This window comes from Panthera tigris, chromosome C2, assembly GCF_018350195.1.
Source record: "Panthera tigris isolate Pti1 chromosome C2, P.tigris_Pti1_mat1.1, whole genome shotgun sequence".
Taxonomy (NCBI): domain Eukaryota; kingdom Metazoa; phylum Chordata; class Mammalia; order Carnivora; family Felidae; genus Panthera; species Panthera tigris.
Window position 1 is genome coordinate 86,774,085 of NC_056668.1, and position 15,745 is coordinate 86,789,829.

At 38.2% G+C, this 15,745-nt stretch overlaps 1 pseudogene; it reads right to left on the reverse strand.

Moving 5' to 3' along the window:
- Positions 1-3,972: 3,972 nt before the first annotated feature.
- The window catches only part of LOC102968722, a 37,801-nt pseudogene continuing 26,028 nt past the window's right edge, over positions 3,973-15,745 (reverse strand).

Here is a 15,745-nt window from a genome sequence, read left to right on the forward strand (position 1 = left end):
TAAAAGCAGCAAGGCAAAAGAAGTCCCTAACTTATAAGGGAAGAAGCACATCTCTACTCGGAAACATGGCAGGCCAGAAGGAAGTGGCATGATATATTCAATGTGCCAAATGGGAAAAATATGCAGCCAAGAATACTTTATCCAGCATGGCTATCATTCATAATAGGAGAGATAAAGAGTTTTCCAGACAAAAACTGAAGGAGTTCATGACCACTAAATCAGCCCTGCAAGAAATATTATAGGGGACTCTTTAAGTGGGAAAGAAAGACCCAAAGCAACAAAGACTAGAAAGGAACTGAGAAAATCTCCAGAAACCTTGACTTTACTGGTAATACGATGGCACTAAATTTATATCTAGCAAGAATCAGTCTGAATGTAAATGGACTAAATGCCCCAGTTGAAAGACATAGGGTATCAGAATGGATAAAAAAGCAAGAAAGATGTATCTATATGCTGCCTGCAAGAGACTCATTTTCAACCTAAAGACACCTGCAGATTGAAAGTGGGGGGATGGAGAACAATTTATCATGCTAATGGATGTCAAAAGAAAGCTGGAGTAGCCACACTTATATCAGATAAACTAGATTTAAAATTTGTTTTTTAACGTTTATTTATTTTTGAGACAGAGAGAGAGGGCATGAACAGGGGAGGGTCAGAGAAAGAGGGAGACACAGAATCTGAAACAGGCTCCAGGCTCTGAGCTGTCAGCAGAGCCCGACGCAGGGCTCGAACCCACGGACCGTGAGATCATGACCTGAGCCGAAGTCAGACGCTTAACTGACTGAGCCACCCAGGTGCCCCAAGATAAACTAGATTTTAAACCAAAGACTGTAACAAGAGATGAAGAAGACCACTTTATCATAATAAAGGTATTTATCCAACAAGAAGACCTAATGATTGTAAATATTTATGCCTCCAACTTGGAATAGCTAAATATGTAAAGTGATTAATAACAAACAAATAAATTAATTGATAATAATACAGTAATAGTAGGGGACTATAATACCCCACCTATATCAATGGACAGATAATCTAAGCAGAAAACCAACAAGGAAACAATGACTTTGAATGACACACTGGACCAGATGGACTTAACAGATATTCAGAGCATTTCATCCTAACGCAGCAAAATACACATTCTTTTCATGTGCACATGGGATATTCTGCAGAATAGATCACATACTGGGTCACAAGCCAGACCTCAACAAATACAGAAAGATTGAGATCATACCATGCATATTTTCCAACCACAATGAAATTTTGAAGTCAAAACCACACACACACACACACAAAGTTTGGAAAGACCACAAATACATGGAGGTTGAAGAACATCCTACTAAAGAATGAATGCGTTAACCAGGAAACTAAAGAAGAAATAAAAAAAAATACATAGAAGCAAATAAATATGAAATCATGACAAGTCTAAAACCTTTGAGATGCAGCAAAAGCAGTCATAAGAGGGAAGTATATAGCAATACAGGTCTACCTGAAGAAGCAAGAAAAATCTCAAATATACAACCTAACCTTACACTTAAAGGAAATAGAAAAAGAACAGCAAATGAAGCCTAAAGCCAGCAGAAGAAGGGAAATTATAAATATTACAGCAGAAAAAAATGATATAGAAATTAAAAAAAAAAAACCAAAAAACCGAGTAGAACAGATCAATGAAACTAGGAGCTGGTTCTTTGAAAAAATTAATAAAGTTGATAACCCCCTATCCAGACTTATCAAGAAGAAGAGAAAAAGGACCCAAATAAATAAAATCATGAATGAGACAGAAGAGATGACAACCAATACTACAGAAATACAAACAATTAGAATATTATAAAAATTATAATGCTAATAGTAATCTGGAAGAAATGGATAAAGCTAGAAACATATAAACTACAAAAACTGAAACAGGAAGAAATAGGGAATTAGAACAGACTGAAAACCAGCAAAGAAATTGAATCAATAATAAAAATCTCCCAACAAACAAAAGTCCAGGGCCAGGTGGCTTCCTAGGGGAATTCTATCAAACATTTAAAAGAGTTAATACCTATTCTTCTTAAACTGTTCTGAAAAATAGAAATGGAAGGAAAACTTCCCAAATTATTCTACAGTGTCAGCATTACCTTGATTTAAAAACCATACAAAGACTGCACTAAAAAGGAGAATTACAGGCCAATATCCATGATGAAAATGGATGTAAAAATTCTCAACAAAATACTGGCATATCAAATCCAACAGTACATTAAAAGAATCATTCACCAAAATCAAATGGGGTTTATTCCTGGGTTGCAAGGGTGGTTCAATATTCACAAATCAATAGACATGATACACCACATTAATAAAAGAAAAGAACCACAGGATCCTGTCAATAGATCCAGAAAGCATCTAACAAAGTATAGCATTCATTTTTCCCCCAACATTTTGTATCTTTAATAACATACACAATGGTTACCAACCATATTCATAATGAAAGTTATTCATAAAATATACCTAAAAATAACATTTTCCCACTTTTTGGTGTGAAAATGTTGAGAATGTCCCAGTGGTGGGTGGGGGTGGGTTGAGTAGGAAGATGGGGTTGGAATAGGGGGCCCTTGATTCCCTACAGCCTGAACCCCCATATCCCCTCCCTCCACCTGGGCTCCAGCACAACTCCTCAGCAGGAATAGAGAGACCAGAGGGTCTGTATGACTCCATGGCTGGGACAAATCTCTGGGTTATGATATAGTGTTCCACTTAAGTGAGGTCATGACAGAGTAGAGGGTGGGGAAAGGATGAAAGAAAAGAGGGTGGGGAAAGAAACCAAAAGCCAAACAATCCTTTCCCTTATTCTTTTCCCCCAATGTCTTTCAGCAAGAAGACCTGGGAGTGGACAAGGGTGTGTATTGGTTGTGGGAAGGGGATGTTAAGGCAACAGATTTCCTGACCTCACTTGCTGCCCTAGTTTCTGGCCTTCAACCTTTGCATCTGGAGAGCCAGGGCTGGGGGAGGGGCGGGAAGTGGGGAAGGTCTAGGGGGTCTGGAGGAGGGTCTTGCTTTACCCTTTCCCCTCGTAAAATTCAGGCTCCCCTGCCACTTTCTTGGCTCAGAGAGAGGCCTGGGGATTCTAAAAGTGAGAGGGAATGATAAGAGAGATAAACCATTAAGAACTATATAAATATGCATCTTAAATAGGCCAAAGAAATTAATTGTAGAGAACCTCTGATATAAACAGGGCAGAAAGGAAGTGAGGGAACGGAGGGTGGCTCCTGTCCTCCAGGAATGATGGGAATGGGGAAGGAGAAGAAAGTGGTGAGGAGAGAGAAAGAGGCTCCTCCCCTCATCCACCACCTTCTCCTCAGCTCCTCTCAAATAATATCCAGGAGAGCAGGTTATCTACCCCACTTCTCTCTTTGCAAATGTCAGGTGGTTCTGAGCAGGCCCCACAAGATAGGAGGAAGCTGCTCCCTTGGGAGGAGCAGGGGTGGGGCGGGCCAGGTTGGGGATGAAGGAGGGAAGGAGGGGCAGTTGGGCTGGCTGGTCCCTGCCCCCTTTATCCTGGTTGCTCCCTACTTACCTGAGCCTCCACAGAGATCCCTCATTGAGCCTGGGAGTGAGCAAGGCATGTGCCAATGTTAAACAAAAGTTAAAAGGATGAGAGGGTAGAGAATTACTAGCATGTATAGCTGAGCCAGCTCACCTTCTCACTGTCATGGAGAAGCCCTTTGGGGGTTAGCCCTCCCCCCCTCCACCACCACCCAGGGAAGCTGTGCGTGCGCTGGGCTGTGGGTCCCATCAGATGGTGGAGGTTTTGTCTGTCCCATCTGTGGTAGGAAAGAGAGGAAGGGAGGAAGATCAGGAACTGGTGGGAGGCCCAAGATAAGGTAGCCTATCATCCCAGTCATGTCCTCCCTGGAGCCTGGGCTCCCCTGGGGACCCCTCAGGATCCTCTGAGTTGCTCAGTTCAGAAGTGGAAATGATCCTGGGTAGGTGGGAGCTGGGTCAGGGAAAGAGGAAATGCTCACCACCCAAGGTGTGTTCTATCATGCTCAGACAAAAAGACTTCAGAGTGATCAGGCCCAGGGACCATGAGAATGGCCTGGGGTGAGAAGTGGACAGGGAGAGAATGGGTGCTCTGCACAGAGCTGCGGCTCTGGCTAGACATGTTGTTGCTGCCTCTGGAGTTGGCAAACCACAGGTTCTGTGGGCTCTGACTCCCAAGGCTGGGGCTAGTGTGGGCATGTCGGGGAAAGACGCCCCCAATGCCTGAAGGGCTCAGACGGCCCATCCTGCCAGGCGGGAAGGCCTGGGGAGGCCTGGGGAACCACTGCTGGGTCCCCCCCCCGCCATCCCCATCCACACAGTCCCAGGTACAGGAAGTGAGTTGGAGCAGAATGCCCAGCCTTTCTGCTGCTGGTAGTTCTGCATCTCTAATGCTGCTTTGTGTGGGACCATGCTGAGGAACTTCAGCACTTGCTGTTTCTAAGACAGCAGCTGTTTCTTCTGCATCTCCGTGAATGCCTCATGAGTCAGGCACTTTTCAGTGAGCTGGAGGTAACTGGTGATGTTCTCCTGGTCTGGTTGGGACACCAAGAGCTGGGTGCACACTTTGCCCATCACTGGTATAAACTGGCTGGGGATGTCTCCATTGCCAATGGGAGCCTTCGCTGGCTCACTGCCATCAGTGGGAGCTGGAGTATAGCTCTTTTTATTCTTGATAAAAACCCTCAACAAAGTAGGGATAGAGGGAACATACCTCAACATCATAAAGGCCATATACAGAAGACCCACAGCTAATACCATCCTCAATGGGGAAAAACTGAGAGTTTATCCTCTATGGTCGAAAACAAGGCAGGGATGTCCACTCTCACCACTGTTATTTAACATAGTCTTGAAATTCCTAGCCCCAGCAATGAGACAACAAAAAGAAATATAAGGCATGGATATATAAAGCATGGAAATATAAAGCATGGAAGAAGTCAAACTTGACTATTTGCAGATGACATGATACTCTATCTAGAGAACCCAAAAGACTCCACCAAAAACCAGCCAGAACTGGGGCACCTGCGTGGCTCAGTTGGATAAGCATCTGACTTCGGCTCAGGCCATAATCTCATGGTTCGTTGGTTTGAGCCCCGAGTCAGGCTCTGTGTTGACCGCTCACAGCCTGGATCTTGCTTCGTATTCTGTGTATCCCTCCATCTCTCTCTCTCTGCCCCTCTCTCTCAAAAATAAATAAACATTAAAAAAAAACAACCCATCCAGAACCGATATACGATTTTAGCAAAGTCATTGTACAGAAATCTGTTGCATTTCTATATACCAATAATGAAACAGCAGACAGAGACATCAAGGAATTGATCCCTTTTACAATTGTAATTACGATTACAATTCCAAAACCTATATAAGACATCTAGCAATAAACCTAACCAAAGAGGTAAAAGATCTATATACTCTGAAAACTGTAGAAAACTTATGAAAGAGATTGAAGAGGACACAGATAAACGGAAAAACATTCCATGCTCATGGATTGGAAGAACAAACATTGTTAAAGTGTCTATACTACCCAAAGCAATCTACACATTTAATAAAATCCTTATCAAAATATCACCAGCATTTTTCACAGAGCTGGAGTAAACAATCCTAAAATTTATATGTAACCACAAAAGACCCCAAATAGAAAAAGCAATCTTGAAAAAGCAAAACAAAGCTGGAGGCATCACAATTCCGGACCTCAAGCTATATTACAAAGCTGAAGTGATCAAGACAGTACGGTACGGGCACAAAAACAAATACATAGGTCAGTGGGACATAATAGAAAATTCAGAAATGGACCCACAACTCTCTAGTCAACTAATCTTTGGCAAAGCAGGAAAGATTATCCAATGGAAAAAGGTCAGTCTCTTTAACAAATGGTGTTGGGAACAACTGGACAGCAACGTACAGAAGAATGAAACTGGATCACTTTCTTACACCATACGCAAAAATAGATTCAAAATGGTGAAACACCTAAATGTGAGACAGAAAATCATCAAAATCCTAGAGGAGAACACAGGCAGCAACTGCTTTGGCATCAGCCATAGCAACTTACTAGACATGTCTCTCCAGGCAAGGGCAATGAAAGCAAACATTAACTGTTGGGACTTCATCAAGATAAAAAGTTTCTGCACTTTCACTTTTTTTTTTTCAGAGAAAAAAAGTCAGAGAAAAGACAAATACCATATGATTTCACTTATACGTGGAATTTAAGAAACAAAATAGATGAAAATAGGGGAAAGGGAAAAAAAGAGACTCATCTATAGAGAACAAACTGAGTGTTGCTGGAGGGAAGGTGGGTGGAAGTGAATGATGGGTATTAAGGAGGGCACTTGTGCTGAGCACTGGGTGTTATATGTAAGTGATGAATAACTAAATTCTACTCCTGAAACTAATATTACACTATATGCTAAATAACTAGAATTTAAATAAAAACTTGAAACATTAGAATTTTTAAAGAGATTACGTCATTGATTTGTTCATAAAAATGATGAGGTTTGATATATTCAAAGGGTAGTTTATTTGGATGAGAATCTCACTTAAATTTATTTTTTCCATTTCTTTTAAAGATTTTTTTTGATGTTTATTTTTGAGAGAGACAGACAGAATGTGAGTGGGTTGGGGCAGAAAGACAGGGAGGCACAGAATCTGAAGCAGGCTGCAGGCTCCGAGCTGTCAGCACAGAGCCCAACGCGGGGCTCGAACTCATGAGCTGTGAGATCATGACCTGAGTTGAAGTTGGACGCTCAACTGACTGAGCCACCCAGGTGCCCCTATTTTCTCCATTTCTAAAAAAATGTTTATTTATTTATTTTGAGAGAGATAGAACTAGCAGGGGAGGTGCAGAGAGAGTGGGAGACAGATAATTCCAAGCAGGCTCTGCGTTGTCAGCATGGAGCCCTATGAGGGCTTGAAATCACAAACTGTGAGATCATGACCTGAGCTGAAATCAAGAGTAGGTTGTTTAACTGAGCCACCCAGGACCCCCTATTTTTTCTATTTTTTTAAATAAAAAATTTTAAATGTTTACTTATTTATTTTGAAAGAAAGGGGGAACACAAGTGGGGAAGGGCGGAGAGAGAGAGAGAGAGAGAGAGAGGGAGAGAGGGAGAGAATCCCAAGCAGGCTCCATGCTCTCAGTGCAGAGCCCAATGTGGGGCTCCATCTCACAAACCATGAGATCATGACCTAAGCCAAAGTCGGATGCTCAACTGAGTTATCTAGGCGCCCCTATTTTTTCCATTTTTAATCTGCATGCTCTTTGGGTATTTTTCATAGCTTTTATAAACTTTTTCAAACGTACATTACAGAGAATAATCAATGAACCCTCATATACTCAGCATACCATTTTCAGTAATTATCAAGCCATACTTTACTTGCTTTATCTTTTCTTTTTCCTTTTGCTCTCCCACCCTCCCTTACTTCCTTTTATCCTTTTCTCACTTGTCTCAAGCATTTTAAGAAGATCATAGGTCATTTCAGTCCTATGTAATTTTCTATAGAATGTGGGCATTTTCACACCTAATAAAAAGAACATTAATTCCTCAGTATCATCAAAGACACAAATTTCTGTTCTCCTAAATATCATTTTTCAGTTGGTTTGTTCAAAAACAAGATCCAATAAAGCCAATAAACTAATGAAAACTAGTTGTCATGTTTATATAGTCTCAATTAAGTCAGAGAAATCCCCTTCCCACATTTTTCATATCATTGATTTATGAAAGATGAATTTTTTACTTTCATATATTCAAAATTTGTTACAAACAGAACTCCAAAGATTTGTACTTTAAGGAATATTTCCAGCTCTTAGTCTTTGCCAGTTTACAAAAAGCAGGAAGAATTTCAAAACACAATAACCAGTCTTATGGGGTGGGGATGTGGAGAGGGAATTACTCTGTTTCTATTAATTTATTTGGCTTCATGATATTAAGCAGAGAGGGAAATCTCATTTTTCAAGGAGAAACTAAACATTATTGAGTGCAGCATAAGTCTTTCTGTCACATTTTCCTAGCTTATCACTATTAACCCTTCTTCCTTCTCTGGTTACTTCATTTTTACATCTATAAGGACCTCTGAAAATTAAAGGTTAAATGCAAATCAAGATAAATGGAGACTGAGATTTTCAGTTCCCTATCTTGCCTTCTTCCTTATGAACTAAATCCTGACTTGATGTGAGGCCAAAATGTATTTTCCAGACTTCCTTGAAGATAGAGGTAGTATTAAAATAGGTCTGGCCAATAAGAAGTAAGCACAGTTGGTTGTGAGGAGGAAGCAAGGAAACCTTTTAAAAAATGGATACAAAACAGTTCACAGAGAAAGAAATAGAGATGGCCCTTAAATATATGAAAAAAATGCTCAAGTTAATCCATAATAATATAAACACAGATTAAAGCTATCCTGAGCTATCATTTCTCACTGTCAGATTGACATAAATCCAAAAAATTGAAAATGAACTCTTTCAGAGAGGTTTATGGGGAAACAGGTGATTTCATGAATGCAAAATGATACAACACCTGGGGGAAGATCTGGACAATACTAGCAAAATTACAGATAAATTTGCCATTCGATTGATACATCCCACTTCTTGAAATTTACACTTAAAACATACCAGCACAAATATGAAGTCACACATGCACAAGATGTGTGTGTGTGTGCATGCGTGCGTGTGTGTGTTAGCCTCTTCCTGAGTTTCTTAAATCATATTTGATTATTGAAGCAAAAATCATAACGTTATCTAATGTGGTGCACACTGTGTGTAAAGGAAATACATAAGATGACTCTTTTTAAAAAGTGGAGAGGGCAAAGGGACCTAAATGAAATAAGGTTTCTGCATTTCCCATGAAGTGGTAAAACATTCATACCAGTAAGCTATGGTAACTTGCATGTGTATATTCTAATAAAAGAACAAATACTAAGAAATCCATACAATGTAATATACTAAAAGAACCCTTCAAATCAATCAAGATGGAATCCTATGTGTCTAATTAATCCATAGGAAGGTAGGAAAAGACGAATGAGATACAGAGGAAACAAACAGAAAACAAATAATAAAATGATGCTTAAGCCCTTACATATCAATAATTACTTTAAATGTGAGTGGTTTAAATATATCATTAAAAGATTGGCAGTATGGATTAAAATTTTTTTTGATCTAGTGTGAGGAAAATGGGTGAAAGGGAGATGGAGAGATAAGCTTCCAGTTATGGAATAAGTAAGTCAAGGGGATAAAAGGCACAGCACAGGAAGTATAGTCAGTTGTATTTCAATAGTGTTGTATGGTGACAGAAGGTAGCTATACTTGTGGTGAGCATAGCATAATGCATAGAGATGTTGAATCATTATGTTGTGCATGTGAAACTAATGTAACATTGTGTGTCAACTATACTAAAATAAAATAAAATAAAATTTGATCCAACAGTATGCTGCTTATAAGAAACTTACTTCAAATTCAAAGGCATACGCATAGGCTGAAACTGAAAGAGAAAGTAAAATGACCAAAAAAATATTTATTTGATTATTTTGGTAAGCTTTTGCTAACATTATTTAGTGACATTTTGTTCGAAATTTTTATGGAGAGTGCAAATTCAAAATTGTTTTTATTTTCTGCCAAAGTCTTTGATCCATTTTTAAATTATTTTTTCCAGCTTTGTTGAGAGATAATTGATATATAATATTCTGTAAGGTTAATGTGTACAACATGATGATTTGCTATATGTATATGTCACAAAATGGCTGCCACGAGATGGTTAGCTAACACATCTATCACCTCACATAGTTACCATTTTTTTTTTTGCATGTAGCAAGCATTTTTAAGATCTATTCTCTTAGCAACTTTCAAGTATACAATACAGTATTGTTAACTGTAGTCACCATGCTGTACATTACATCACCAGAACTTATTTATTTTATCAGTGAAAATTTGTACTCTTTGACCGCCTTCACCTACTTCCCTCATCACCTCCCCACTGGTCCCTGGAAAGCACCAATTTATTCTCCATTTCTAGAAGTCTGTTTTTTGTTTTTTGTTTGTTTTTTTTTTTTTAGATTCCACATACAAGTGAGATCATATAGTATTTATCTTTCTCTGTCTGACTTAACTTACTTTGCATAACACATTCAAAGGTCATCCATGTTGTCACAATAGCAGAAGTTCCTCCTTTTTTATGGCTGAATAATATTCCATTGTGTATATATGCCACAGATTCTTTATCCATCATCCATTGATGGACACTTAAGTTGTTTCCATGTCTTGGCTTTTGTAAATAATGCTGCAGTGAACATAGTAGTGTAAATATCTCTTCAAGACAGTGATTTCATTTCCTTCAGATATATACAAAGAAGTGGAATTGTTGGATGATATGATAGCTCTATTTTTAACTTTTTGAGGAACCTCCACAGTGTTTTTAAATTTTTTTTAACGTTTATTTTTGAGACAGAGAGAGACAGAGCATGAACGGGGGAGGGGCAGAGAGAGAGGGAGACACAGAATCGGAAGCAGGCTCCAGGCTCTGAGCCATCAGCCCAGAGCCCGACGTGGGGCTCGAACCCACAGACCGTGAGATCGTGACCTGAGCTGAAGTCGGACGTTTAACCGACTGAGCCACCCAGGCGCCCCCTCCATAGTGTTTTTATAGTGGCTGCACCAATTTATATTCCCATGAGCAGTGTACAAGTGTTCCCATTTTTGTAAATACATGTAGCACTTGTTATCTTTTTTTTTTGATAATAGGTATTCTAACAGGTGCAAAGTTATAGCTCTTTGTGGTTTTGACTTACATTTCACTGATAATTAGTGATGTTGAGCACATTTTCATATACTTTTTGGCCACTGTATATCTTTCTTTTGGAAAAATGTCTGTTCAGGTCTTTTGTCCATTTTCAAATCAGATTTTTTTTTCTATTGAGATGAGTTCCATATATATTTTGTAATATTAACCCCTTATTAGATAGAAGGGTTTGTAAAGATTTTCTCCCATTATATAGGTTTCCTTTCCATGTTGTTAGTATTTTCTTTTACTGTGCAGAAGTTTTTTAGTTTGATGTATTCCCACTTGTTTATTTTTGCTTTCATTGCTTAGTTTTGGTGTCATATAAAAAAATTGTCAAGATCAATGTGAAAGACTTTGCTACCTATGTTTTCTTCTAGTTTTATGCTTTCAGGGCTTACATTAAAGTTTTAATCCATTTAAAGTTAACTTTTGTGAGTGATGTAAAAAAGAGGTTTAGTTTCATTCTTTTGAATGTGAATAGCCAGTTTTCCCAGCACCATGTATCAAAGAGACTATTTTTTCCCTAGTGAGTATTCTTAGCTACCTTGTCAAATATTAGTTGATTATAAATGCATTGGCTTATTTCTGGGTTCTCAGTTGTGTTCTATTGGTCTTTGTGTCTGTTTTTATCTCAGTATCTGGTTTTTGTTTACATTTTCTTGAACTGCCATATTTTTTTTGTTTTTATTTTTAATTCCAATTAGTTAACATATAGTTTTATGTTAGTTTCAGGTGTACAATATAGTGATTCAACACTTCCACATATCATCCTATGCTCATCATGACAAGTGCACTCCTTAATCCCCAACACCTATTTAACCTATCTTCTCACCCTCTCCTCTCTGGTAACTATCAGTTTATTCTCTATAATTAAGAGCCTGTTTCTTGATTTGTTTTTTTCTTTCTCCCTTTTTTTCCCTCCTTGGCTTGTTTTGTTTCTTAAATTCCACATATGAATGAAATCATATGGTATTTTTCTTTCTCTGACTGACTTATTTGGCTTAGCATTATACTCTCTAGCTCCAGCCACGTCATTGAAAATGGCAAGATTTCATTATTTTTTATGGCTGAATAATATTCCATTGTGTATACCACATCTTCTTTATCCATTTATCAATTGATGGACACGTGGGTTGCTTCCATATTTTGGCTATTGTGAATAATGCTGCCATAAATATATAGGTGTATGTATCATTTGAATTACTGTTCTTGTATTCTTTGGATAAATACCCAGTAGGGAGATTTCTAGATCATGAGGTAGTTCTATTTTTAACTTTTTGAGGAACCGCCATACTGTTTTCCAGAGTGGCTGTACCAGGTTACATTCCCATCAACAGGGCACAAGTGTTCCTTTTTTCTCCATAGCCTCGCCAAAACCGTTGCTTCCTGGGTTGTTGATTTTAGCCATTCTGACAAGTGTGAAGTGATATCGCATTGTAGTTTTGATTTGCATTTCCCTGATGATAAATGATGATGAACATCTTTTCAGGTGTCTTTTGGCAATCTGGATGTCTTCTGTGGAGAAATGTCTGTTCATGTCTCCTGCCCATTTTTAAGTTGGATTATTTGTTTTCTGGGTGTTGAGTTTGATAAGTTCTTTATATGTCAGTAACAGTTTGATTACTATAGCTTTATGATATAGCTTGAAATCAGGAAGCATAATGCCTCCAGCTTTGTTCTTCTCTCTGAAGATTTCTGTGGATATTCAAGGCCTTCCTCCATACAAATTTAGGATTTTTTTTTGATTTCTGTAAAAAAAATTGCCATTAGAATTTTCTTAGGGATTGCATTGAGTCTATAGATGTAATAGATGGTTTAGGCAGTATAGACACTTTAACAATATTTTTCTGGTCCATGAGCACGAGTTATCTTTCCACTGATTTGTATCTTCTTTAATTTTTTTCATCAATGTCTTATAGTTTTCAGTGATCAGATTTTTTCATCTTCTTGGTTAAGTTTATTACTAAGTGTTTTATTATTTTTGATGCTATTGTGGATGGGATTGTTTTCCTTGTTTTTTTGGATTTTTCATTGTCAGTGTATAGTCTGACTAAATGTCAATTTTATCTTTTCAAAGAACCAACTCTTAACTCTCGTTAATCTTTTCTATTATTTTATTATTCTCTATCTCATTTATTTCTGCTCTAATGTTTAGTATTTCTTTCCTTATGCTAATTTTGGCTTAGTTTGTTCTTTTTATAGTGTCTTGAGGCACAGTGTTAGGTTGTTTGAGATCTTTTTCTTTTCTTTTTTTAAAGTAGTCTTCATGCCCAAGGTGGGGTTTGAAATCACAGTCTTGGGATCAGGATTTGGGAGGGGTGCCTGCGTGGCTCAGCTGGTTAAGCGTCTGACTTCAGCTGAGGTCATGATCTTGTGGTTCACGAGTTTGAGCCCTGTGTCAGGCTCTGTGCTGACAGCTCAGAGCCTGGAGCCTGCTTTGGGTTATGTGTCTCCTTCCCTCTCTGCCCCTTCCCCACTCATGCTCTGTCTCTCTTTTTCAAAAATAAATAAACATTAAAAAAAAAAAAGAGTTGGATGCTCTACTGACTGAGCCAGACAGGTGCTCCAAGATTTTCCTTTTCCTTAATGTAGGTATTTATAACTATAAACTTTTATCTTAGATTTGCTTTTGTTGCATCCCATAAGTTTTGGTATGTTGTGTTTCTATTTTTGTCTCAAGATATTTTTTAATCTCTTTTGATTTCTTCTTTGATCTACTGGTTGTTCAGGAATGTGTTGTTTAATATCAACATATTTGTGAATTTTCCAGCTTTCCTCCTGTTATGATTTCTAGTTTCATACCATTGTGGTCAGAAAAGATACTTCATGTAATTTTATCTTCTTAAATTTGTTGAGACTTGTTTTGTGACCTAATATATGGTCTATCCTAGAAGATGTTCCACTTGCACTTTGGAAAAATGTGTATTCTGCTGCTTTGGAATGAATGTTCTGTATATGTCTGCTAGGTCCATTTGGTCTATAGTGCTGTTCAAATCTGCAGTCTCCTTTTTGATTCTCTGTCTGATCTATCCATTGTTTAGAGTGGGGTGTTAAAGTCCCAACTATTACTGCATTGCTGTTTATTTCTCATTTTTGTTCAGTTAATATTTGCTATATATATTTAGGTGCACTGATGGGTACAAGAATATTTACAAATGTTATATCTTCTTTATGAATTGACCACTTTATCATTATATAGTGACCATCTTTGTCTTTTTTGACCATTTTAAAATTTTATTATTATTATTATTATTGTTATTATTATTATTTTTGAGAGAGAGAGGAGAGACAGAGTGCACATGTGTGCATGAGCAGGGCAGGGGGAGAGGGAGAGAGAATCTTAAGCAGGTCCCACACCCAGCATGGAGGCTGTTGAGTGGCTCAATCTCATGACCATGAGATCATGATCTAAGCTGATATCAAGAGTTGGATGCTCAACCAACTGAGCCACCCAGGCCCAGGCACCTCCTTTCCATTTTTTAACGTAAAGTCTCTTTTAGTAAAGTCTAGCTCTTCTTTTTTTTGGTCAATATTTGCTTGGAATAAATATCGTTTTTCCATCCCTTCACTGTAGCTTACATGTGACCTTAAAACTATAGTGAATCTCTTGTAGGCAACATATCATTGGATCTATTTTTCTTAATTCACTCATCCATTCTATGTTTTTTGATTAGAGAATTTAATCCGTTTATGTTAAAGTAATTATTGATAGTTAAGGACTTATTATTTCCATATTGTCAATTGTTTTCTGGCTGTTTTGTAGACCCTTTGTTCATTGCTTCCTCTCTTCTGTCTTCCTTTGTGATTTGATGAGTTTTGGTGGCAATATGCTTTGACTTCTTTGTCACAATGTTTTGTGTATCTAAGATAAGTTTTTTCTTTGTGGTTACCATGAGGCTTACATAAAATATACAATTATATTGTATTTTTTAAATTGATAGCAATAATTTGTAGAATGCATATTATGTGCCTGTGTTTTGCTACTTACTGGGGAAGGCAAAGTTGAATAAAAGAAAGCCCCCACCCATGAAAACCTGATAGTCTTTTGGGTTAGACAAATATTCTCTGGGCTGGTGAGTCCACGGTGAAAGGGCTTCTTGGAAAATTGGCCGGAATTAGCCATGTGGTAAAGAGGGGTGAATTTATTGGCCAGAGAGAATGCACATACAAAGGAAATGAGAAACAACATGTTTTGGCATTTCTGGAAGAAAGGGTTACATTTGAAGGTGGATGCGTTCTTACACTGGAGAAATGGAACAGTGACCAAGTATGGGAGGGTTTTGTTTATCTAACCAAGAAGCTTAGAGTTTATCCTGTAGCCAGTAGGAACCTATTGATAAACAGTAGCATAAACTTCAGATTTGCATTTTACCAAGAACAGTATGGAATAGGGGTTGCTTCCCTGGAGGTAGAGAGAAGAGTTAGAAGCTATGGCAATATTCTAGGTGACCAATGATAAAGACTCTGAAACAGGGTAGTAGCATTAGGGATGGAGGAAACAACACAAATTCAAGAAATATTTAGGAGGTAAAATTGTCACAACTTGGTGACAATAGGATGTTTGGAGGTGAGGAAGAAGAAACAGCACAGACAGAATTCCCAGTGTCTGCCTTGTGTGACTAATTGAATGGTAGATTAACTGGCTTAAGCAAGGGGGAGGGAAGCAAACCTGGTGGCAAAAGAGGATGAATTAAGTTTTGGTCCGGTTGAATTTGACATACAATTGGAGTTTGGTAGGCAGGTCTAATACTTTGTAGAAGGACTAGGTCTGAAGATATACATATGTGGTCAGGATTCAGTGCCATAGCTTACATGCCTAGCATGGCAGATGCTGTGTCAGATTTGTTCATTCATTGACTCCTGTCTCAGTATACTTTCTTCCTTTAACACCGGCAAGAACTCATTGCAAGTGATAGAAATCCAATACAAAGCATCTTCAGCCATAGAGTATTGGTCCACAACAAGCTGGA